Raw genomic sequence first — 26,046 nt, 5'->3', positions numbered from 1 at the left:
AACAGTTTTGTTGCTATCTTGTTTTACTCTCCATGGGCTTACAGAAATGTATGAGGGATGAATAAGATGTGGTGGAATCGTCAGCCTTAAGCAATCTCCATCCCAATGAAGAGGGCTGGTGGAGGATTTGAGAAAGAAGCAGTTATCTCAACTACTGAGCGCTGGCGAAGATATAGAAATAAGTAGAGAAGCTCTAGATGGCTGCTCAGGGGGAGGGGGGCAATCAGCTTCTGAAAGGTTATTTTTTCCCTCTCTTGCCTGGGCTAGAAGAGACTCAACTCTCTTAGGACCATGGAATTGTCAATGTGTCTTGTCTTCATGATGTACTAAAGGTCCGAGACCGCCTCAGCTGGTTGAGAGGACAAAGAGTGGATTCCGTTATGCTCTGAGACTCTAAGGGAGAGAGTGATGTCGAAGAGTGCAAGAAGAAACGCCCAACGTGGGGCTTGAACCCATGACCCTGAGATTAAGAGTCTCATGCTCTACCGACTGAGCTAGTCAGGCTAGGCCTCAAGGGCTAGCAAAGGCACAGACAGTGCAAAAGAAGAGCGAAGGAGGTTTCTTTGCGTGCTGAGATTCGTTTCCTGACATTTGCCTTCTTTCCTGGTTCCTTCGCTCTCCAGCTAGCAAACAGGGCCCGTTCCAAGGGCTAGTTAGATGCTGGTGTCTAGACCAGAGAAGTGGGAAAATCATCTAGCAGCTGCTCAGAGAAACCTGGGTGGGAGGGTGGAATTTAGGATTCTCCCACCAGGAGGAGGTGCTGTTTCTCAGAAAAAGCTTCTCAGCGCCCAAAGAGGGGGCAGAGAAGACAGTTCCCCGCCGGCCGCCAGACACATCTTTTCGCAGGGAATCAGAACCCCCTGGGGTAAAACTCTTCCAAGGATGTGCGGCTCCAGGAATGTCAGAGAAGGGAAGGACTGTTTGCTTTAGGAGGTGGGTGCAGGAACCTGCAGGTCCTTAGGTCCCTCCAGCGTCCGATGAAAGCATTTGGGGGGAAGGGGCCGGGATAGACAAAGACAGGAAAGACGGGCTTGCGGCTCCTGTGCAACCACCATGTGGCCAGCGGTCCAAGAGAAGCGGGTGGGGTTCGAGCATTTTGGCTGCTTCCTGAGGGCACGGAACTCACAACCTGGCAATGCTCAGAGCCCTGTTCCTCGGGAGTTTTCTTTGTGTTGGTCTTGTGATGCTGAGGAGGAAGCTGAAGCATCATTTGAGTTTGTTTCAGTGCCTTCGGTTGGGCTAAGGTTGTGACCCTGAGCACAGGGTTCCAGCTCTTAACCCTGAGGGGAATGGACAATGGACCAACTTAATCTGTTGGACAGAAAGTAGCCAGAAAAAATCTAATGATGCTTCCGGTTCCTCCGTCAGGATCACAAGAGAAACACAAAAATCCCAAGAGGAACAATTCTTCTCTGCTTTTGTTACCTCCATCGCAACCCTCTCCACCTCTTCTTCTGCCTACCTAGCGGCTCTTTGATGGAGAAAGATCCTGGAGCGGATAGAATTTCTGAGATACAAACTGAGAGAGAGGCTTTGAGACCTCCTGATAGGATGTTGACACAATCTAACAGGGCTCTTGGTTGTAGCTGCCTCCTGTCTCTGCTCCCTATGTTGTCAATTCTGTGCCCTCATGAAGCAGCCAAACCAGAGTACGTAGAGCACCCAGTTTAGGGCTCAAGCCCAAACCCTGAGACTAAGAGTCTTACCTTCCCTTTATCAGTGTCTACTGTACTGCTCCCTTCTTCCTCCACCTGTATATGTTTGACATCCATACCTGCCCAAGATCAAGCAATGCCAACTTTCTGGTGGGGAATAAACTGGAATTTACCCAACTAGGTGCTTTGAGCGCATGGATTCCGAAGGTATTTACGATTCCCTCTAACTTCTCTTGCCGCTACTCTAAGAAAGCTCCTAAACAAGGGCTCTTCCAATATGTTACAAGGGCAATTGAAACCAGGTCACCTCTTGAGGTGGAATCAAGAGGTTGTGTCAGGAGTGGGATTTGAACCCACGCCTCCTGCAGGAGACCAGAAGCCCCAGTTGTGGGAAAGACAGAGCCTTGAGTCTGGCGCCTTAGACCACTCGGCCATCCTGACGCTGGGACAAAAGCAGCTCTCTCAACCCTCCTTTTCTTCAATATTGTATGAGCCGCTCAAGGAGGCCAAGACAGCATCTCTCGTTCAACACCTACATCACATCTGGTTTTTAGACACCATCACCCTCATCTAAAGTTTCAGGTTTCCTACAACCCTGTGCCTTCTGAGGTGTTCTAATCTCCCCCCTCACTTATTAGATGGACACTAGGACAGAGGCAGAATAGAGACACTTAGCTTAATGAGAACCTCAAACTCCCGCACGGTGGGCCACAGAGTCAAGCAGCCAGCCCTCACAACCGGTACCGGCCTTGTTTGGGTTTTTTTCCCAAACTAGCTCAGCACTCAGGGTGTTGAGCCCTTGTGGAAATCTTGCAAAAGAGTTTGGAGCCTGAATGGGTGTTGAGTTCTTAAGAAAACCTTGTTTTTGTTTTGTTTCCCCAAGAAAATTGGGGACAAAAGATTAATCTAGGGTGAACCTGGATGTTTACTGCTGTTTTCGTTCAGCTCCACTAGGCTCTTTCGAAAGCTGGTCCGTTCCCCATTACAGAGGGTCCAAGCAGAGAGAGTGAAGGAACCCCTGTGCTCAGCATCACAACCTGAGCCCGAGGAAAAGCACTGAAACACGCTCAAATGACGCTTTAGGTTCATCCATCAGAATCACAAGAGCAAGACAAAGACATCTCAAGAGGAAGAGTCCTCGGTTTTCATTTACCCCATCGCAACCCTCTTCACTTCTTCTTCTGCCTACCTAGAGGCTCGTCCAGGAAAATCACTCAACTGATTATAATTTGGGCAGAGAAACCCAGGCAGGGCTTGTGCTCCCCCTCCATGTGAGCGGATAGCACTCTGACTTCGTCACGGGTCTCTCAGCTTTGGCTTCCCAGTTTGTCAACTCGGTGCAGGCAGGAAGCAGGCTCTCCTCGGCTTTGGCAAGCCACTTTCTGTCCAAATTGGGAAACCGGTCCAGTCTCCATTCCCCTGTGAGAACAAAAGCAGAGAGTTCACCAGCTGAACCCAATCCGAGGCATTGAAAAAAATGGAATTATGCTTCCTGTTCCTCCGTCAGGATCACCAGGAAACACACCAAAATCCCAAGAGGAACAACTCGTCTCTGTTTTATTTACCCCCAACGCAATCCTCTCCGCTTCTTCTGCCTCCCTCGAGGCTCTTCCAGGGACAAAACTCATTGAGCTGATAGGATTTGGGGGATGGAAACGGAGAGAGGGGGTTTGACACCTCCTGAGAGGATGTGGACGCGATAGAACAGCTCTCTCGGTTTTAGAAGCCTCCCAGCCTGGCTCTTTGTTGTCAATTCTGTGCCATCAGGAAGCAGCGAAAGCAGGGTAGGTAGGGCACCCGGTGACGTTGCACTCCATACGTTTTATGAAAAGATGCTTATAAGTGTGAGTATGATGTAAGTGGAATATGCTTGATGCAAAAGGTCTCTTGTAAGGTATCATAACAAAGGTTCTAACCTACTGAATATATGCCTCCTATTTGTATGCATGTCTCATTCTTGTCTCTGAAGCTGGAAATATGAAGTCTAACTCTGAGGTCCTATTGTAATTGTGCAAAGCGTGGGCCACTAATGGCGGTTTAAAACCTTGACGGCTCCCATTGACAATTGGTTGTAAATGGTTTATTGACCTGCAAACCTTCCTGTGTACGTGTGGGCCAACCCAGGAAGAATGGAAACTAGGGGGTCTTACAGAGACCACGATAGTGGAATCCATCTTAAATCTGGTATTTTTCCGTTTAGAAGGAAGGGTGAGGACCCAGAGAGACAAAAGATTCCCGCCTTATGCCAAAGCTATAAAAGGGGGTGAAGCAGGACAAAGGAGCTGCCAGTCATGAGAAAACCCTGCCAGTCATGAGAAAACCTAAGATGTCTGCTGGAAGTAACAAAGACCGAAGCAGGGGAAAGGATTGGGCCCAGACTAGGCAGGAGTCTAGTCTGTGAAAGAAGCTGATTGGAACACCTCTGAGGGTGAGCTATTCCTGGAATCAGTTTCTTAATGTATTAGGCTTAGGCTTGCGTGTTTTGTTTTAGTTTGCTTGGTGACTTCCTTTGTTCTGTCTGTTATTACTTGAAATCACTTCACTCCTACTTTTTAACCTTAATAAAAATGACTTTTGTTTATTAATAAACCCAGAGGAAGTGATTAATCCCTGGGGGAGCAAACAGCTGTGCATCTCTCTCTATCAGTGATCTAGAGGGTGAAGAATTTAGGAATTTACCCTGTATAAGCTTTATAGAGAGTACAAGGGATTTATTTGGGGTTTTGGATCCCACTGGGAGCTGGGTGCTGGAGACAGGTGCTGAGCTGTTTTGAGTTAAAGTCTGCAGCTTTGGGGGTGTGGCCCAGAGCCTGGGTCTGTGTTGCAGCAGGCTAGGTGTCTGGCTCAACAAGGCAGGGTTCTGGAGTCCCAAGCTGGCAGGGAAAACGGGCTCGGAAGTAATTTCAGTCCCAAGGGGATCTCTGTGACCGAACCCATCACAGTGGCGTAGTCGAGCAGGATATGTGCACAGCTGATTGCTTTGAGACACTGGTAGTGATTTTTAAGCGTGTTGCCCGGAGGACAGACAAAGTGCTTATTCGGGAAAGGGAAGATGACAACTTTGGTTGCCAAATTGGCTGGGAAAGCTCTGGATATATTCAGTAAGATGCCTATTGCTGATGCTTCAAACTATGGTCTATTTAAGGAATTGGTTTTGAAACAGTTTCAGATTAGGCCCGAAACCTAGAGGGTTAAATTCACAACTCTTTCAACTCCCAGAGCCCTTCTACAGCACAGATGATTTGTATACACCTTCACCGTGAGCCAAATCGGCAGGTTTCCGGGAGCCCTGTGAGTCCGATGTTGTTTTAGTCTCCCTGCTAATTTATTAGGAGAATAAAGGATGGACACTAGAACTGAGGCAGACTACGGACACCGCATTCTGAGAAAACAATGGTGAACCTCCAACTCCAGCAGTGTGGGCCACATAGACAAGTAACCAGCACCCACAATCTTTACAAGCTTTTTCCAAAATAACTCATCTTTTGGAAAATAGGTTGAGCCTTTTTGACAATCTCTAAAGATTTTAGTGCCTAACTGGGAGCCTAGTTCTTCTGCAAATCTGGCCCTAGCGGTGGGTGTGAGACCTTCTGAAAATTCTGGCCAATGTGTCTGGAAGCTCCAAGAAGCATCGCAACTTTGAGCATTTACTAGAACAGGATGAACAAAACCTTCCTTCCTTGACCTACAATCACCTTGATTCCAGGTTGAGGTTTCAAGAGAATTGATTTGATTCTTAGATGCAATGCGAAACAAACACCCTCCTGTAGACATTGGAAGGGGGAGGCTGAAATGGATCTGCCACTAAACCACGTTGCCTTTCATCAGTAGTCACCTGAGCAAGAGGGTAACCACTGGCCTAGAGGTGAAAGGCCCATAGCCCATGCTCAGAAGCCTTCAGCGGCTAGATCTTAGGAATGGAAAAGCTTAATGATCTTTCTCCGGGGTGTTACTTCCAAAGACTTGTATATAGCGCTGGGTGAAAGGTTTTTGGATGAATATTATATTTAGTGAAATATTTTGGTGGACCCAAAATGATTGTTTGGTTTGGTTTGGTTTCACCAAGAAAAGTGAAAAGAAAAGAAAAAGATCTTGGGTCAAAGTGCAATGTTGTTCTAATTTAGGTTAGGCTCGGTAAGAAGGAAAAACTAAATTGTTTGCACAAGTAAGTGTATTTGTGTAAAAGGGTGCAGAGGCTGGGCTTTAAGGGGCAGATAGCCATATTGGAGTAGTTGGAAGCTTTGCTTTCCCCATGGCCTCTAAAGAGTTTCCGAGCATTCTGAAGGAGGCCAGGAAGTTGCATTCTTCTGGTTGAACTCCAAGCGAGGAAGGCAAGGTAGACTTTTGTTGAAGAGGATAACTCCCTGACCGGGAATCGAACCCGGGCCGTGGCAGTGAAAGCGCCAAATCCTAACCACTAGACCACCAGGGAGATGACAGTTGGGGGGGTTGGGCATAACTTTCTAGGCCTACTTTCTGTCCAACTGAGGCCATTCGTTCGTCTTCAAAGGAGGTTAACACAAGCTCTGAGCTCTTCGTTTCCTTACGGTTCCTTCCTATTTTTAGCACTGATATGAAAAAGAAACAGAAAACATATTAAGACAATTTCCAGTATTGTTATACATTGAGGCCATGTCTTTTTTTTTAAAAAAAACAGTTTTGTTGCTATCTTGTTTTACTCTCCATGGGCTTACAGAAATGTATGAGGGATGAATAAGATGTGGTGGAATCGTCAGCCTTAAGCAATCTCCATCCCAATGAAGAGGGCTGGTGGAGGATTTGAGAAAGAAGCAGTTATCTCAACTACTGAGCGCTGGCGAAGATATAGAAATAAGTAGAGAAGCTCTAGATGGCTGCTCAGGGGGAGGGGGGCAATCAGCTTCTGAAAGGTTATTTTTTCCCTCTCTTGCCTGGGCTAGAAGAGACTCAACTCTCTTAGGACCATGGAATTGTCAATGTGTCTTGTCTTCATGATGTACTAAAGGTCCGAGACCGCCTCAGCTGGTTGAGAGGACAAAGAGTGGATTCCGTTATGCTCTGAGACTCTAAGGGAGAGAGTGATGTCGAAGAGTGCAAGATGAAAAGCCCAACGTGGGGCTTGAACCCACGACCCTGAGATTAAGAGTCTCATGCTCTACCGACTGAGCTAGTCAGGCTAGGCCTCAAGGGGTAGCAAAGGCACAGACGGTGCAAAAGAAGAGCGAAGGAAGTTTCTTTGCGTGCTGAGATTCGTTTCCTGACATTTGCCTTCTTTCCTGGTTCCTTCGCCTCCAGCTAGCAAACAGGGCCCGTTCCAAGGCTAGTTAGATGCTGGTGTCTAGACCAGAGAAGTGGGAAAATCATCTAGCAGCTGCTCAGAGAAACCTGGGTGGGAGGGTGGAATTTAGGATTCTCCCACCAGGAGGAGGTGCTGTTTCTCAGAAAAAGCTTCTCAGCGCCCAAAGAGGGGGCAGAGAAGACAGTTCCCCGCCGGCCGCCAGACACATCTTTTCGCAGGGAATCAGAACCCCCTGGGGTAAAACTCTTCCAAGGATGTGCGGCTCCAGGAATGTCAGAGAAGGGAAGGACTGTTTGCTTTAGGAGGTGGGTGCGGGAACCTGCAGGTCCTTAGGTCCCTCCAGCATCCGATGAAAGCATTTGGGGGCCGGGATAGACAAAGACAGGAAAGACGGGCTTGCGGCTCCTGTGCAAACACCATGTTGCCAGCGGTCCAAGAGAAGCGGGTGGGGGTTCGAGCATTTTGGCTGCTTCCTGAGGGCACGGAACTCACAACCTGGCAATGCTCAGAGCCCCGTTCCTCGGGAGTTTTCTTTGTGTTGGTCTTGTGATGCTGAGGGAGGAAGCTGAAGCATCATTTGAGTTTGTTTCAGTGCCTTCGGTTGGGCTAAGGTTGTGACCCATTCATATATATAGTATGAACTATATACACTAACTATACTACAAACGAATAAAGTTAACTACAACTATATAAATCTGAACTATATATACAAGAATTAACGAGAGAAACTACGAGTAGCTAGGGAAGTGGAGGTCAGCTAAGCCGCGCTCCACTGTTCCAACGACCGACACGGGCAGTAAGAAGGAACTGAGGAGCGGGTGGGTCAGCAGTGGTATATATCTGGCGCTATAGCGGCGCCACTCCAGGGGGCACCCATCCGACCCACCGAGTGTTGCTTGGGTAAAAATCTTCCGACGAACGTGCACACGTGGCGCACACCTAACTGGAATGCATATGAGCAATCACTCGAAGAAGAACTCCTTCTTTCTTGTATATTGCAAAGAAACCTGGTGTTATTTTTCACCAAGGAAGCTGGTAGATGTTTGAACACAAAGTATTGCAGCTTGGGAACAATCCCCCAGAAATGGCATCTTCCCCCCCTCCACCCCGGAGCTTCCCTGCCTGAACGTAAAGAGTGCGCAGCGCGCGTCTCTCTCCCTTGCTGCTGCTGCTGCCGCCGCCTAAGGGCTACAGCATAAGAGCAGTGCTAGCTGCTGTAGCACCTCAGGAGGGAGGGGACCCTGCCGTTTTTGGCAGCCCTCCTCTCCCGCTACCTGGAGGAGACACGAAGGGGACTTCCGGCCTGGAGACGGACATCACTCACCTTAGCAGCTGCTGGGGCTTCTGTGAGTGTTTGACCCTATGATTCCGCCCCCACCCCTGCCCCTGCCCCTGCCCCTGCCCCATGCTGGGGAAGGGGCAGCCCCATCCCCCATCCACAGTGAAGTTATGGTGAGGGGCAGCAACATGGAAGGCCACCTGTGATGGCAACCCCCCCCATCCAGTACCCATCATAGAGGAGGTGAGTGAGCTTTCTGGACCTGAGAGGGGCCCTACGAGCATGTGCAGTGACTGTGGGGCAGAGTGAGTGTGCTGTGGGGGCAGAGGGGCAGAGGAGGGGTCCCTCCCCTGGAGCTTGCTGCTGCCAGTGGTGGTGATGGGGAGTCCTCTCTGGCCCTAGCCCTGGGGCAGCCTGTCTGCACCCCAAGTTCCTCATCCTCAGCCCTGCCCCACCCCAAAGCCTGCACTCCCAGCACCGAGCACCCTCCTGCACTGTGAACCTCTCATCCCCAGCCCCACCCCAGAACCCTCACCTGAGGGGAAAAACATGCCACTTAAATTTGGTGGTCAGTTTGGAGTATCATTTTGTTTAGCACGATACTTGACTATTTTACACCCCTTCAAAGTATGTAACTGGTCGTATACAGGTGTTACGAAGTGGGAATGTGCTTAATGTTTTCTCTGAATACTGTCTGTGTGCCTCAGTTTCCCCAATGCATTTCTTAAGGCTCTAGATGGTGGGATAAGGGGGTGTGATTGTTGTAAAGCCCTAGAGGGCCAGTGTGATGGTGTCTGCACAGAGAATGGCCGAAACCCTGTCTCCAGGCAACTGATGGCCTGAGCCCCTCCCCTGCAAAGGTGCCAGCTGAAGGTGTTGGAGACAAAGAGATCAGGTGAGCAGAGAGGAGTGGGGGCTGGAGGGGGTTTGGGAGTCTGGAGCTGGCTGGGGACCAGGCGTGAAGTGCAGACAAGGGGGGTCTGGCTCACTGCCCCCAGAATGGACCCGGCCTAGGGGTCCGGTTCACTGTACCTACAAGCTCTGTTTTACACCCTGTTCCTGTCATCGAATAAATCTCTGTGTTACTGGCTGGCTGAGAGTCACGTCTGACTGCAAAGTGGGGGCAGGACCTCTGGCTTCCCAGGACCCCACCTGGGCGGGCTCACTGTGGGAAGCGCACAGAGGGGCAGAGGATGCTGAATGCTCCAAGGAGAGACCCAGGAAGGTGAAGCCGTGTGAGCTTCTTGCCCAGAAAAAGTCTGCTCCGAGGGAGAGGAGGCTCCCCAAAGTCCTGCCTGGCTTGGTGGGGAGCAGTTCCAGAGCATCGCCCAGGGACTCCGTGACACCCGGTACCCACCACAGGGAAGGCGAGTGGGCTTTCTGGACCTGAGAGAGTCCCTAGGAGCATGTGCAGTGACTGTGGCGCAGAGTGAGTGTGCTGGGAGGTGGGGATGATGGGTCCCTCCTCTGGAGCTTGCGGCTGCCGGTAACAGGGAGGGGGGTCCTCTCTGGCCCTAGCCCTGGGGCAGCCTGTCTGCATCCCAAGTTCCTTATCCCCAGCCCTGCCCCACCCCAGTCCCGGCACCCCCCGCCCAGAGCACCCACCAGCCCGGTGAACCCCCCAAACCCCCAGCCCACCCCAGAGGGGTAAAACAAGCAACTTAAATTTGGTGGTCAGTTTGGAGTATCATTTTGTTTAGCACAATACTTGACTATTTTACACCCCTTTAAAGTGTATAACTGGTTGTATACAGGTGTTACAAAGTGGGGCTGTTCTTAATGTTTTCTCTGAATACAGTGTGGGTGCCTCAGTTTCCCCTGTGCATTTCTCAAGGATCTAGATGGTGGGATAAGGGGGTGTGATTGTTGTAGAGCCCTAGAGTGCTAGTGTGATGCCGTCTGCACAGAGAATGGCTGAAACCCTGTCTCCTGGATACTGATGGCCTGGGCCGCTCTCCTGCAAGGTGCCAACTGAAGGTGTTGGAGAACAGAGAGATCGGGTGGCCTCCTAATGCCTGGAAAAGAGACAAAGGCCAGAGGAGGGAGTGTCAGTGCCTGTGCAGACTTCCGGGAAGCGCACGGTGTGGAAGGGGATGCTGGGATGCTTTGGAACAACTCCATACAAAGCCAGTCAGGACTCTGGGGAGCTTTCTATCGGAGCAGACTGTCTCCAGTGCAGGAAGCTTACACCTTCCTGGGTCTGACCTCGAAGCATTCAGCCCTTCCACACTGTGCGCCTTACGCAGCGAGTCTGCCCAGGCAGGTCCTGGGGCAACCAGAGGTCCCTGCACCCCCAACTCCACAGTCAGACGTGACTCTCAGCCAGACAGTAAAACAGAAGGTTTATTAGATGACAGGAACACAGTTTAAACAGAGCTTGTTGGTACAGAAAACAGGACCCTCAGTCAGGCCCATCTTGTGGTGGGGAGCCCAGAACCAAGTTCTGGGTCTCTCCCATTTCCCCAGCCAGCTCCAAACTGACACTCCCTCCTCTGGCCTCTGTGTCTCTTCCGGACAAGGAGGCCACCTGATCTCTTTGTCCCCAACACCTTCAGTTGGCATCTTGCAGGGGAAACTGAGGCACCCACACAGTATTCAGAGAAAACATTAAGAACATTCCCACTTTGTCACAACAGGTGCAACAAAATATAATACCGTATATTGAAGTAGGCAAGTGCCGCTTCTGACTTTCCACTTTTAATTGACCCTTGTAATCTTGTGGCACTGACGCGTTGTAGCTTCATTTTATATCAGCTTACAGGGCGGGAGCGGGGGGGCACCACCATTTTGGGCCCCACCAAAAATTATACAAACCTGTCACCTATGGGCGGGCATGGGGGTTTCTGGCAGGCGAGGGAGAAGGTGAAAGGAGGCGAGTGGTGGGTGGGGACTGACTAGGAGGGACGCAGCAAGCCAGCGGGGGGCTAGGGGGTGAAGAGGGGTGTGATGGTGGGGCCCAGCAGGGAGGGGGCAGGTCCTATTTTACTGCTGTGATCTGGTCACCCCATGTGCAGTTTCTTCCTGCCCGCACCGAACCTTGTTTCGATGGGGCGGAGCTGGAGAAGGAGGGTTTGTTTCCATGGGGCCAGCGGCGCTGGGGGAGAAGGGGGCAATTTTATATTAATAAGGAAATGTTTTATAAATTTTAATAAAATAAACATTAGTGAAGAAAATCAGTTGTACAACTATCAAAACAAATTATTTTCCTGATATGAAAGTGCAAATCAGCTAATTAATATATGATGCAATGTATGTAATAGATAATTTTGTTATTATTTATATAGTCACGGAAAGTAAATAATACATGGAAGAAATGAAAGGGTTTTTTTTTAAGTGTTTTTTTGTTTTAGTCATCCCTGCCGGGGCCCCATCGAAACTGTTCAAATTGGGCCCCGCACTTCCTGAAGCCGCCCTGGCAATGAGGCTAATCATCTAGTGGAACAAGCTCCGCAAGGGACGTGGTTAATCCCCATCACTGCTCTGTAAATGAAGACCGCAGCTCTTGCTGCAAGACACCTGGTGTGTGGGTGTCCCTGTTCCCCTTCAGAACCTCTGGTACATGGTGCTTCCTCCTCCCAGTTCAAGATCCCCATCATGTGGGTGCTCCCATCCAGGAGCTCTGGTGGGTGTCTCTGTCCCCACCCCATGAACTAGCTCCCGTGTGTGGTTTCCTGCCTGCCCCCATCCGGGATCTGTGGGTGTCTCTGTTCCCTTTTCAAGATCTGTGTTGCTTGGGTGTGTCCTCCCCATGTCAGAATCCCCATCCTGTGGGTGCTCCCATCCCCCCTCCAGGCTCTGCGGGGGGTGTCTGTATAAAAAGAGACCGTGTCTCACTGTCTTGCCCAGGCTACACTGCAGGGGCTATTCACAGGTGTGATCCCACTACTGATCAGCATGGGAGTTTTGACCTGCTCCATTTCTGACCTGGGCCAGTTCACCCTCCTTAGGCAACCTGGGGACCCTAAGCTTCCCTGGGATCACCATGTTGATGCTGAGCTTAGTGTGGACACCCGATCGGCACAGCCCGCTGCAGCCCAGAACTTCTGAGCTCAAGCGATTCGCCAGCCTCAGCCTCCCAGGCACTGGGAATCACAGGCACCAGCCACAGAGCCCAGCTTGTTTCACAACCTGGCAGCTGGAGCTTTAAACTCTGCTTGTGAGCTCTGTGCCTTGGCCAGATGGGGACAGCCTGGAACTGGGAAATGCTCCTGCTTCCCCCGCCCCCATCTCATCTCGAGCTGCAGGCGCCGCTGTCCTCCCAGGTAAGATCCTGGATGTTTCGTGCCCCCATCCCCCAGCCCAGGTGTCCGGGTACCTCTGCCCCCCATACAGAATCCTGGGTGTGGGGGTGTCTGTCCCTCTGCAGAGGATCCCGGAGTGTGGATGCCCTTGTCCCCCCCTACAAGATCCTGGGTGTGTGGGTGCCACTCTCCCCCCAGTAGATCTCTGGTGGGTGGGTCCCCAGAGTGTGAGTGCTCCCATCCCCGATACAGGCTGGGGGTATAACTGGCTCTCCTGTCCTGCCCAGGCGGTGCTACAGCAGCTGTTCACAGGGGCAGCAACCCCACTGTCACCCTGCAGCTTTAACATGCTCCAGGGGTGACCTGCTTCACCCTCCTGTGGGAGCCCAGGGACCCCGAACTGCCCAGAATCACCTGATTGATGCCGAGCTTAGCACAGACACCGGCTCAGCCTGGCAGGGAGCTGCCCTGAGCCCTGACAATCAGCTTCCCTCCGCCTCCTGCTGCACAGCGAGGATCCCACGCGAGAGGCTTCGTGCCCAGTTTGTTCAGGAGTGTCCCAGGCTCCAGCTGTAAACTCTGCTGGTCAGTTCTAGTCTTTGGCCACACGGGGGCGGCACTACCGGTCCCATCTAAACGCTGTTTGTGTTCGACCCTTCGGATCGCAGATTGTAACCCACGGGCAGATCTCTGAGTGCAGCCAGATCCCTCCCCAAACTGAACATTGAAGCAGCAGCTCCCATTGGAAAGATCAGGATTTTTGCCTTTAAAAACAAGGGAAATGTCTCCAGCGAGAGACTGAAGAAGCTCAATTGATTTCATTGACTCCATGAATGTTCCTCTGTGTCCCCCTAAGAGTCATGCCCCACATTTTGGGGACCACTGAACCCTACTCGCTAAGCAGGGGCTAGTGATGCCAAAGCCCAGGGAAAGGGAGAACAAGTGCGGGGCCCCCAGCACTGGAGCCATGTGAAGGGGCTGCAGGAGAGGAGCAATGGGTGGTGGCCCAGGGAATTAAGGGTAAAGGGGGCACAGGAGGGGGCAGGAGTTAGGGGTGAAGGAGGTGCAAGGGTTGGGAGTGCAGGAGCTAGCAGTAAAGGGGGAGTGGGGATCGTCCAGGGGCAATGGGGAAGTGCCAAAGTACAAGCTTTGCCCAGGGCACCATTTTCCCTAATGCTGGTCTGAGCAAACAATTGGAAATGACCTTTCAGTGAGACCAGAACCATAGTGTAGAAAAGCCCCTTTGTTAAGTGGTTGTGGCTGAGGGCTTAGGGAGATGGGTTAGAAAACAACAGCCACTTGTCTGTGGAGGTTTGATTCTTGCCTGCTAGGCCAGGCTGGGGTGTGGTGTCTCCATAGCTGTACTTTCAGTGTCTGATCTGCCACAGGGAGCCAAGTCTAGACATATTCAGAGGCTCTATGCCAGGGTTCCTCAAACTTCCTTTCACTACAACCCCTTTTTGCCAAAAAAAACCCAAAAAACTTACTACATGACCCTAGAAAGGCGCACCAAGCCCCTCTACACTGAGCACAGGCAGAGGAGACAAAGCCTGAGCCCTGCCCCAGTTGGGGGAGGGCAAAACCAGAGCTGGAGGGATTCAGCCCTGGGTGGTGGGGCTCAGACTTTTGGTTTCAGCCCCAGGCACCAACAAGTCTAATGGCAGCCCTGGTGACCCCATTAAAACAGGGTTATGACCCACTTTGGGGTCCTGACACAGTTTGAGAACCACTGCTCTATGCTGAGGGGAGAGAGTTTTCCTGTGGGTGCAGTTAATCCACTTCCCAAGAGGTGGCAGCTATGTCAGTGGGAGAAGCTATATCGGTGGGTGCGCAAGCTGTGGTGTTTACCACATTTAAGAAGTTTAATCAAACCCCATTTTGAAAACCACCTGTGGTCTGGGAATGGCAAAGGAGCTCGATGAATCAGGGTTTGTCCTTCAAAGTCCTGGACATCACGATTCCATACTCCTGTTGTCATTGGGGATATTGCTCAGTGTTAGAGTGCTTAACTGCAGTTTTCACGTAGTCCTCAGTTCAAACCCCTGTGTTCTCTTATAACCTTCTTTCTTTTTTTTTTAAAAGTTAAACATTTTCATTTCCATTCTCCATTATGTTCAGGGGCTCCTCTATACAGGAGTGCTTGATATTAATGTAAACACTCAACATTTTGCTGTCCAAATGCATAAAAACCTAGCAAAGCTGTCCATCACAAAGGCCTTTTGCAGGACCTCAGACTATTGGTCAAAGGTGGCGGGGAGGTGGTGACCTCACAGAGAGATGCTGACATCAGCCAGGCAGGACAGGGGAGAGGGGCAGGGAAACCTCAGAGACCCCTGTGGCTTTGCTTCAGCAAGTCTCCTTCTCCAGGTCTCTCTTTGAGGACTGACAGAGTATTCGGGTTCACGGACGTGAGTGCCAGGAGGAACCTCTTTCGAGTTTTCTCCTTCCCTTTTCTTGATTTTACTAGAAAACAGCCGTCCCTGTTTAGAAGGTAAGAGCCTCCTCGAGGGAAGGGGTGTCCTGGGGGGTGTCACAGTTTGGATGCCGGTGCCCCCCCATGTAAGGAAGTTCCCGCCACCCTGCTCTGTGTTCGCAGTGCGGGAGAGAGCAGCATCCACGGCAGTGATTTGCTCCTGGCTGCTGGAGCAGAGCAGCAGGCTCAGCTGTGAGAACTTCCCGGAGCAATGAAAGGGGAGGACCCCATGGCTCTGTAGCAGGAATGCAGGGCAAGCAAGTTCACAGAGGGCATTGTGGGATACTGGAAGAGGCCAGTTATGGTGATATAATGAACAGCAGCATCTACACTGACACTCTCACTTTAAGTTTGCTGCAAAAAGCTCTAGACCGCTCATCGAAGTGGTTTTATTTTGTCAGCAAAACAGGGCAGTTTTCTCGCCAGACGTGGCATTGCAGTGTGTGCACCAGCCACAAGCTGCCGACCGAGGGAGCATAGTGTGTTTTTCACACACCTGAGCAATATAATTCTGCTGAAATAACTTTGTAGTGCAGACCTGGCCAAAGATTCACTCACACACAGCTTGCAAGGAAAATGTCACCTGCTCCTCTGCTTTGTAGAATCCAAACACAAGCAAAGCTTGTCAGGCTCAGGTGGGGATGCAGAGAGGCAGGTGTGAGCAGACACTGTACCTTAATCACAAGCAGGCCCCATGGTTTAGCTGGTTAAAGTACCTGTTTTGTAAACAGGAGATCCTGGGTTCAACTCCCAGTGGTGCCTTGTTGAGATCCTTTTAGAGCACCTGGTGTTGGCTACTGTCAGAAGACAAGATTCAGAGCTAGATGGACCTTTGGTCCAGCCCAGTGTGGTTTTTCTTATGGTTTAAATTACACTCACAGGCACTGATAATAGAGTTACTGATTGTTTGGGAGTTAAGAGCTGATAGGTCAGTGGTCCAAGCCCCTTGCAGGTGGTCCCTTTCCTGTGGGACAGGGTAGGTCTGGGCTCTCGCACCAAATGCTCATTGTGGCTGCCAGAATCTGTGGGCAGCTCATTTAGTTTACATCCAGGGTTGAGTCCTTGATTCACACATCAAGGATAACAACCCTTTGTTTCTCCTGCCCCAATAATAAGGAGACTGGGAATCCAACACCAGCCAAAAGTGATCATTTCGGCAAGCAACCCAACCTATTTCCAAAATACCGTAAAATCCGCATGCAGACTCCTACACGAAACCTTGCAAGAAAATCTTCCTGAGGGGGTCTGAAGCACCTGCTGCTGGAGGGAAGGTGGGAGCTGTGGGTTGGGATTGAGGGGCAGCATGAGGAGAAGGGGCCTGTGGGTTGGGATTGAGGGGCACTGGGAATAGGAGGGGGCTGTGGGTTGGGATTGAGGGGCACTGGGAATAGGAGGGGGCTGTGGGTTGGGACAGAGGAGAAGGGTGAAGAGGAGCAGGCTCTGGTTGGGAGTGAGGAGCAGTGAGCATAGGAGGGACTGAGGGTTGGGTCTGAGGGGCACTGGGAAAAGAGGGGACATGGGTTTAGGCTGAAGAGCATCTTCATTTGGGGATCCAGCAGGACAGGGGAAGGCAGCAGGTGATTCTAATTCCTTAGGGATATTCTGTGTGTGTGTGTGTGCAGGGGAGGAACATGCTCTTTGCCCAGAGGCCTTTATTCCTCCAGCCTGTGAGGATAAAGGGGATGTCAAGAAGTTGCCCCTTCAATCCTCCCCACACAAAGACCCTTCTTAAGAAAGGCAAAATCCTGAAGAGAAAGAGTAACACCAAATAAGACTCCCAAAAGTCAGATTTTTACAATTATAGTAAGAAGTTTATCACCTGACCAGGGACTTGAACCCTGGACCCTCAGATTAAAAGTCTGATGCGCTGCCAACTGAGCTAGCCAGGCTCACCCAGAAAAAGTGCAAGTTGATGCAGAGGTGAAGCTAGTCAAGAAAAAGCAAGATGGACACAATAGGGGAAACCTGCTGCTCGCTCTCTCTTCCCAGCCCTGGCCTGGCCTGGTATTAGTGCTGGTTAAAAAGAGGGGAAAATATCGGCATCTACCAGCCTTTCATAGCTGTACAAGACTCAGGCACAATACAGAAGTGCCCATCTGCAAGTGCCGAATGGTTGGATTGGCTAACGCAGCCTGTAGACGTCCAGGGCACACTGGGATATAGAGCCAAGTGTCCATCACCATCATCATTTCACAGGGATAATGATAATGATGGGAAGGTTCACAATTGACTCAGTAGTTGCATACAAAGGTGCACGTTTGGCAGATACATTGGGAAATTCTGGCTCCTTCTCAGTCTCAGGTTGGCCACCCTGGTCTAGATGTAGAAGTTACAATATTTAAACTTGAAAGAGGGGCCAATTTCCCCATCATTTCCCACCTTTACATCCAAACACGATGACTTTCTGAATGAACCCTCCTCGTTCAGCCAGAAGATCTTGGGGTGGATGTAGGTGTCACTGGATAAAATTCTCTGGACTCTGTTCTGAATCAGGTCAGAGCAGAAGTACGTAGTGATCTAGTCTGGCTGTAAAATCTATATATCAACACCAAATATGGTGTGAAATTAATCCTCAGAAACGGCTGTTCCCCACCCAGATCCCAGCAAAGGGCTCCCCAAGGAAGGGGGCTGTTGAGGAAGGAAAGAAGAAAGATGTCCTTCTCTCCCTGGAGGAACTGGGCTCTGCGCTTTGGACAGAAAGGAGGGGAAGGAAATGGCCACACGATGACAGCGGAGCCTAAGAAATGAAACACAACAGGCTTCTGGGCACATTGATTCTGCACAGTGAATGAACCTGACTCCTGTATCATGAAAAGCCAAAAAGCCGTTTCTTTCTATGCCCGAGAGAAAAGAGTTACAAACAGGGCCGGCTCCAGACCCCAGCTGCCCCTGGGCTCCCCTTTGCCAGCTGCCTGCCATCTCCCCGCTGCCTGTTTACTTTTGAATTATTTTACCTTGTAAAGGAAATTGTAACAAAATTAGTCTGAACTTGAGCTGCCTGTTATTAAAAGCTGGTTCCCCAATTCAGTTCCAACTGCCCTGCTAGAAACACCCCCAGGTCCCTGCTCACCCCAGGAAGAGAAAAAAGAGAAACCCCCACTGGGCACTGCCCTTGGCGCCAGGCTGCTGTCCCGGGGTGCGGGTGGGGACTGATTGTTTGCTGCTGAGGAGGGAGCCAGTAGAGGCCTCTGGTGCTCTGCTCCTAGCACCTGCCCGGCCCAGGCTGTCCTCTGCCTCAGCTGCTGCTCCCGGCCTGCTCTAGAGTCAAACACGCAGGGCCCCCAGGGGAACAGAGGCTGGGACAGGGCAGCAGCCTGGGCTGGGCTGGGAAGATGCTGGGAGTTCATGTTCCCTGAGAACTGGCCCGGCTCCCATCTCAACAGCAAACAAATCAATTCCACGTCCCCTCCCCAGAAAAACCAGCCTGGAGCCAAGCGCAGCAGGGGATGATTCCCTCCAGTTCCCACCGAGGCAGGAGAGAACCCAGGGTGTTTCTAGTAGAGCTTATGGAACTGACGTGGGGAAACCAGCCTTTAATAACAGGCAGTTCCAGTTTAAGCTCAGTGTTTTTAACAATTTCTACAACATTAAATAACCCTTCAGTCCTAGTGTCACCATCCATAAAATTGCTTCAGCCTTATAGGTTCCCAAGTGCACAACTAAACATCTCTTCAAACACAAGGGAGTGGAGATCAGTCAGTGTTCAGAGTCATCCCACATAAAAGAACCATGTTGTGGTACATACTGGCCCCATCATGTGGCCATCGCCTTTCCCTCCTCTCTGTTAAAAGTTTTAGTATTTTGCACAGAAACTTTCTTCCCTTAGGAGACACCTGGGAACCAGGGCTGCCAGCCACACAAACACCTTTCGGAGGAGTCATAACCTGTCAAAAAATGATCTCCTTTCTTCAGTCCAGTGACAGCCTGAAATGCTACTTATCCTAGCAGAGCTGGACGATTGAAAGCAGCTATGTCAAACCCCTGTGTAGCTAGCAGGAATGAACACAAACACTCCCTCGTATCTGAAGTGATGTGTAGTTTTACCCTTGGTGAACTACAAGACTAAAGGGAAAGGCAGTGGTGGTGTCAGATGTAAAGCGTGAAACATAAAACAATCATCATAGTTATACCTATAGTGACTGCAAAAATCTTTCTATATTCTTCTTAATAACATCAGTGTATTATTTTCTCTGGTATCTAGACATTGACTAGACCTTGACCAAGAAATTTGGATCTTGATAAAATAATCAACTACCCCTTGTTAAAGTAATGGACATGACACCCACTCGGGTGTCTCCATGCAGGTTCAAGTACTAACAACAGGAAAATACACTGGATTACTCCTGCCCCAATAACAAAGAGACTGGGAATCCCACAGCAGCTGAAATCACTGTTTGGACAAGCACTCCCATCATGCAATCCGGGGTGGGTGTAACCATGCCAAATGATATCAGCCCCAAAAGGCCTTGACAACAGATCACCAACAGATGGCAGGGTAGAGTTCATACTGACCCTGCTTCAAGTAGATTGTGGCAAAGATTAAAATACACTGGACGTCAAAACTCACCTAACGCTGGTCAATCCATGCTCATCGTCAGAACCGCTCGTTATACTCCACTCCTGAACGTAGCCCTCACATGGACAACATACCTCCTAACTCAGTGTCTGTACGTTAACCTTTTACCCCCAGTTGGGGCTATTGCAGATTATGTATTCCTTACGCCACCCGATCTAAAACCGAACTTCGCACCCCTTGGGTAAGCTGTACGTTGTTCCCTGAGCACCAGAAACTTCTACGCCTAAACTCTGTACTGTACACTTTCTTTTTCTTGGAACGTCATCTTGATAAAATGTTGACATTGGTTCGAGATCCCGGCTCCTGTTCCTTTGCAAGGCGTGTGCGTTTGCTCTGGGTTTTAGTCTGCTAATACAGCGGGGGGATTGAGCCAGACGCGCTTGCCTGCTGCAGACACGGATCCAAGGCTGAACCTCGTCCCCCACAAGCTGAAGGCTTAACTGAAAAGTTTAAGAAGTGCTCCCGTCTCTGGCACTCAGCTACCCAGCTCCCAATGGGGTCCAAACCCCAAACAGATCCCTTTTACCCTGTAGAAGCTGTAAAATCCTGTGACCAGGGCAGCTGCCTAGCAGCCTGTGCATCTGCCTGCCAGTGCGAGAGCGCGTAAGGCACTAATCCGGATAGCGGCAGCTGGGTGGCAGGGGGAGGGCTTAAGGAACCAGCAGAGTGGCGCAGCGGGAGCGTGCTGGGCCCATAACCCAGCGGTCAATGGGTCAAAACCATCCTCTGCTACGCGTGCACTTGTTTCTTTTCCCTCTGGGCCTTCAAGCGAGCCGGTGACCAGCAGAGCACCAAGAGCCTAGGCCATGAGGCAAGAGGTGGCTGAGGCGAAGCGGCCTGCCAGGGAGCTCCCTGGCACCTCTGGCTGCCTGGGCTGAAGGCAAGAGGCAGGCCTGGGCGTGGCGAGGGCCCCCTGTCCCAGAATGAGGCTGCAGTGCTTCCTGGTCCCCTTTTCCCACCCACACTGGCAGGCGGCTGCTGCGGGAGAACACGAGGGAGGCTCTGGGGGCGCTAGGCAGCGCTGTGTGTGTGGCTGTCAGGGGAAAGAGCCGAGGCTCCCGACTCGACCTGCCATTGACTCGCGTGGCTCTGCGCGCCGTCAGCCGGGGCGGGGCGGGCCAGGCCGCGGACGTGACTCAGGCTTGGGCCGCATGGCCGTGCTTTCCTGACGAGGCATGAGGCAGGCCAAGAGCTTTGCACAGCGTACAGGGAAGTGGGAGGGAGGCGTCTTTGAGCCGGTGTGACTCGTCCATTTCTCTCTCACCCTGCAGGGCTTCCTGCCAGTGCCAGAGCTCACCAGGCACTAGCCTGGAGCCAGGGCCGCTAGGCGCTGCTGAAGAAAAGCCAGCAGAGGGACACAGTGGAAGCGTCCTGTGCCCATAACACAGAGGTCGATTAATCAAAACCCTCTTCTGCCAGCACCAGGCCTTCTGCTTCCTTCACTGGGCCTGCAAGCGAGGGGGTGGCTGGCATAGCACCAAGAGTCTGACCTGTGTGGCAGGAGGTGGCTGATGCCCGCAGCCTGCTGGGGAGCTCCCAGAAGTTATTAATGGACAGAGACTCCTCAATGCCCTTAGTAACAAGGGTTTGGGGGTCACCGAGGCCAGTAAGGGGGTCCCTATGTCGGCCTTATAACCCTGGGTGTCAGGTCACTGTGCAGCTTTGATCTAGAGCTCGGATCCCAACAACCAACCAGCAGCCCACAGCCTCCCCCTGGGTCTGCCCCACCTGGTTACTCCTTACAGGCCGACCTTACCCCCCTTCCAGCCCCGGATTTGCCCCCTAATCATCCTACTGCCACTCAGAGCCACAGCCGTGGAGGTGCTGAAGGAGGGAGGGGTGACTCTAGGGTGGGGTTCTTCTCTAACGATGGCTGGCAGAAAGGTGGTGCTCAGCTCTGTCAGCGACCTGCCCAGTTGCCTTGCTGACAGGGGATGCAAACGTTTCTGTAAGGCGATTAAATAGGGTATTTGGCTTCTGAGTGAATGTGAGGAGAATGTACAGTCCTAAGAGGGAATTTCCATCTCTCTTTCCAGGGCCCCAGTGGCCTAATGGATAAGGCATTGGCTTCTTAAGTCAGGGATTGTGGGTTCAAGTCTCATCTGGGGTGAAAAGTTCCTTTCTTCTTGTATATTGCAAAGAAACCTTGGTCTTATTTTCACCAAGGAAGCTGGGAGATGTTTCAACACAAAGTACTGCAGCTTGGGAACAATCCCCCAGAAATGGCATCTTCCACTCCACAAATGCTTTCTAAACCCATCAGCAGCAAACACAACAAAGAATCCTGTGGCACCTTATAGACTAACAGACGTTTTGCAGCATGAGCTGTGGGTGAATACCCACTTCTTCGGATGCAAGTGGTGGAAATTTCCAGGGGCAGGTTTATATATGCAAGCAAGAAGCAAGCTAGAGATAACGAGGTTAGTTCAATCAGGGAGGATGAGGCCCTGTTCTAGCAGTTGAGGTGTGAAAACCAAGGGAGGAGAAACTGGTTCTGTAATTGGCAAGCCATTCACAGTCTTTGTTTAATCCTGAGCTGATGGTGTCAAATTTGCAGATGAACTGGAGCTCAGCAGTTTCTCTTTGAAGTCTGGTCCTGAAGTTTTTTTGCTGCAGGATGGCCACCTTAAGATCTGCTACTGTGTGGCCAGGGAGGTTGAAGTGTTCTCCTACAGGTTTTTGTATATTGCCATTCCTAATATCTGATTTGTGTCCATTTATCCTTTTCCTTAGAGACTGTCCAGTTTGGCCGATGTACATAGCAGAGGGGCATTGCTGGCATATGATGGCATATATTACATTGGTGGACGTGCAGGTGAATGAACCGGTGATGTTGTGGCTGATCTGGTTAGGTCCTCTGATGGTGTTGCTGGTGTAGATATGTGGGCAGAGTTGGCATCGAGGTTTGTTGCATGGGTTGGTTCCTGAGCTAGAGTTACTATGGTGCGGTGTGCAGTTACTGGTGAGAATATGCTTCAGGTTGGCAGGTTGTCTGTGGGCGAGGACTGGCCTGCCACCCAAGGCCTGTGAAAGTGTGGGATCATTCTCCAGGATGGGTTGTAGATCCCTGATGATGCGCTGGAGGGGTTTTAGCTGGGGACTGTATGTGATGGCCAGTGGAGTCCTGTCTGTTTCTTTCTTGGGTTTGTCTTGCAGTAGGAGGCTTCTGGGTACACGTCTGGCTCTGTTGATCTGTCTCCTTATTTCCTCGTGCGGGTACTGTAGTTTTGAGAATGCTTGGTGGAGATTTTGTAGGTGTTGGTCTCTGTCTGTGGAGTTAGAGCAGATGCGGTTGTACCTCAGTGCTTGGCTGTAGACAATGGATCTTGTGGTGTGCCTGGGATGGAAGCTGGAGGCATGAAGGTAGGCATAGCGGTCGGTAGGTTTTCGGTATAGGGTGGTGTTAATGTGTCCATCAATTATTTGCACCGTAGTGTCTAGGAAGTGGACCTCCCGTGTAGATTGGTCCAGGCTGAGGTTGATGGTGGGGTGGAAGCTGTTGAAATCATGGTGGAATTTTTCCAGAGTCTCTTTCCCATGGGTCCAGATGATGAAGATGTCATCAATGTAGCGTAGGTAGAGAAGGGGCGTGAGTGGACGGGAGCTGAGGAAGCGTTGTTCCAGGTCAGCCATAAAAATATTGGCATATTGTGGGGCCATGCGGGTGCCCATAGCGGTGCCACTGATCTGGAGATATATATTGTCATCAAATTTGAAATAGTTGTGTCTGAGGATAAATAGCAGCAAACAGTTCATACTAGGTTTGTCTGAGAATAGAGGGAAGGGGAGTGTTTACTCCAAAACATCCATGAGTGAAACAGACAGAAAGAGCAAGGCCGTCCTGGAAGAGAATGGATCTGTCTGGAGACGAAGAAGAACCTGAGAATGAGCAACGGTGTGAAAAGAAGAGGTTCAAATGTTAGATGTTAGCTAGTGTTAGGGGGCTTATCCCTTCACCCTCCCATTCCCTGGTCCTTCTCGTGTAAACAGAGAGCAGCAATACCCAAAGTCCAAAGGTGCAAACAATTAGATGTTTATTGGGTTGAACTTCCAGCAAGCAACGATTCCAGTTTCCTTCCTCAGTGTCCCAGTCCCAGCTCTGACACCACAGAGCCTTGCCTGTGTCCCTGTTCCCATTCCCCTCCTTAGCAAAACATGATGCCAATTCCCCCCCCCCCTTACATCCTGACTGACTGCAGACTATATAGCAAAACTGGCGTTCTGCTTAGCTAGACCTAACCACTCATTTTACTGAAATGTAACTAACCAACCCTAACACCATTATCTAACCAGTTATGTCCCACCACCTTAATTGGGTTACACCCAACAAAATTAATTCTACAGCTGACAGAAACAATCACAGACCCAGACAGCGATTATACAGACAAACAATAGGGAAGTGGGGACTACAGTGATAGAACAACACAGAAATGAGGGTGTCACACCCTTGCTATTGATAGGTGAGTTCTTGCCAGACAGGACGTTACCAAACTCAGTTTTCTTTAACCATCTTTACCTGGTGGTGCTGGGCATTGTCAGGACAGGACTGTATTCCCAACAGCCCAGTAGCACCTTATTTCAGTGTGACTGGTGAGGATGTGACCGTTCGCTTCCCAGCCTATGGCTGCCCCTGCGGCGTAGCCAAAGAGCAGGGCCTCAGACTGTCCCAGTGAGAGAAGCCCTGACACCGGCAAACAGTGATTGTGATTCTGTTTTCCCTACCTCTGTGACTAGCTACATGAGAATCATCTACCTGCATTGTTAATGTCTAGGCCTTTCCAGACAGGCGTGAAAATCCACATCCTGAGCGCTGCCCCTGGGCTCCCCTTTGCCAGCTCCCTGCCATCTCCCCGCTGTTCACGCTGGCAAAGCCCCGAGCCAGCCCTGTGTGCCCTGCCTTCCCCTGCCACCGCTCACCCTCCGCGCCATGGGGAGCTGGGGCCATTGCGGGGTTTGCTGCTTTGTGCTCATGGAAGGAGCCTGTCACATCCCTGGACATGGATCCGTTTGGTGTCCCATCGGCTCATCTTCCCACGGGGCGCCCTGGGTGCAAGGACTGTGGGCAGCACGAGGCTTCTTCTGTATATCTCTGGAGTAGCCCCTAGTCACCCTCCCCGCTGCCTGCACACAGCCCCTAGGTACTCCCTGCCTGCTCCCTGACCTACAATCCTGCCTGCAAACAGCCCCTAGCGACCCTCCTCCCGGCACCCTGAGCTCCCCCCTGCCTGCACACAGCCCCTAGGTACTCCCTGCCTGCTCCCTGACCTACAATCCTGCCTGCACACAGCCCCTAGCTACCCTCCTCCTGGCACCCTGAGCTCCATCCTGCCTGCACACAGCCCCCAGGTACTCCCTGCCTGCGCCCTGACCTACAATCCTGCCTGCAAACAGCCCCTAGCTACCCTCCTCCCAGCACCCTGAGCTCCATCCTGCCTGCAAACAGCCCCTAGCTACCCCCTGCCTGCACCCTGACCTACCCCTGCTTGCACACAGCCCCTAGCTCTTGCCTGTATCAACCTAGGGGTCTCGGAGAAGCATAATTGACAGGTGCTCCAGTGGCACAATTGGTTAGCACACGGTACTTATAGGGTAGTGCTGAGAGGAGCTATGCTGAGGTTGTGAGTTCAAGCCTCACCTGGATCACTGGTTTTCATTAGCCAAGTGGGGTCACCCCCTCATTTGGCCCTGTGGAATGTAGTATTCCAGCCCAGGGGACACTGAGGATGAGTCAAAAATGCCCCCTGCACTTATTACCTCCTCTCCTGAGTGCAGGTCAGAATCTACCATCCTTTCTCCCTGCCAGCCCCTGTGCCAGGATCCCTCAAGCAGAGCCTGGAGTCCTGTCCATCCTTGACCCCTGAGCCTGGGGAGGGAGAGGAGCAAGGAGCCATTGTTACAGGGCTTTCCCTTCCCCTGCCCACTTCCCTGGCTCTTGTCACACAATCAATAAGCAGCAAAAGACCAGAAGTCGGAAGCGCAGACAAAGGGATGTTTACTGGGGTTAGTTTCCAAGCAAGCAGATTCTGAAGCCCTTCACACCAGTCGGGCTTATCTCTATACACCGACAGAGTCTGCTCCCCAGTGTCCCCCTTCCCAGCTCTGACACCGCAGAGCCTTGCCTGTGTCCCTGTTCCCTATTCCCATCCCCCCTCCATTAGCATGATTCCAATTTCTCCTTCCACTTCCTGTTTGACCCGTTTATATAGTAATATTTTCAGCTAGACCTTAACCAATCATTTTACTGAAATGTGACTAACCAATCGTAACAGAATTCTCTAACCAATTATATCCCACTCCCCTAATTAACTTACACCCAGCAAAATTAATTCAGCAGCCCTGACTGATGCCCACTGGAGATAGGTCTTTGGTCCAGCTTGTTCAGTGGACTGGCCACTATAGGTTGGGGTCCCAGAACTTAACAGTCTGGCTAGAGATTCCTGTGGGTTGACCGGATGGTTGTTTCTCGCTGCTTCACCTGATGTCCACAACTTTGGTCCCTGCAGCTGCCACACTCTTCCTCTTGCCCACCTGGCACTTGAAGGAA

The 26,046-nt window shown here is 51.2% G+C and overlaps 4 non-coding genes across 4 annotated transcripts; all 4 read right to left on the bottom strand.

Moving 5' to 3' along the window:
* Positions 1 to 431: 431 nt before the first annotated feature.
* On the bottom strand, positions 432 to 504 carry TRNAK-CUU. Its single transcript has one exon. It is a non-coding gene; the product is annotated as a tRNA-Lys (tRNA).
* Positions 505 to 1,987: 1,483 nt separating this feature from the next.
* TRNAL-CAA lies at positions 1,988 to 2,096 on the bottom strand. Its single transcript has 2 exons — positions 2,059 to 2,096; positions 1,988 to 2,033 (listed from the first exon to the last, which is right to left on the bottom strand). It is a non-coding gene; the product is annotated as a tRNA-Leu (tRNA).
* Positions 2,097 to 6,015: 3,919 nt separating this feature from the next.
* On the bottom strand, positions 6,016 to 6,087 carry TRNAE-UUC. The gene has a single exon. It is a non-coding gene; the product is annotated as a tRNA-Glu (tRNA).
* A 651-nt stretch (positions 6,088 to 6,738) lies between these two features.
* On the bottom strand, positions 6,739 to 6,811 carry TRNAK-CUU. Its single transcript has one exon. It is a non-coding gene; the product is annotated as a tRNA-Lys (tRNA).
* Between the last annotated feature and the right edge of the window lie 19,235 nt (positions 6,812 to 26,046).

Source organism: Mauremys reevesii, linkage group 12 (genome assembly GCF_016161935.1).
Source record: "Mauremys reevesii isolate NIE-2019 linkage group 12, ASM1616193v1, whole genome shotgun sequence".
Lineage (NCBI taxonomy): Eukaryota > Metazoa > Chordata > Testudines > Geoemydidae > Mauremys > Mauremys reevesii.
The sequence above is the reverse complement of the archived record's forward strand: the minus strand, read 5'-3'. Positions and strand labels throughout refer to the sequence as shown.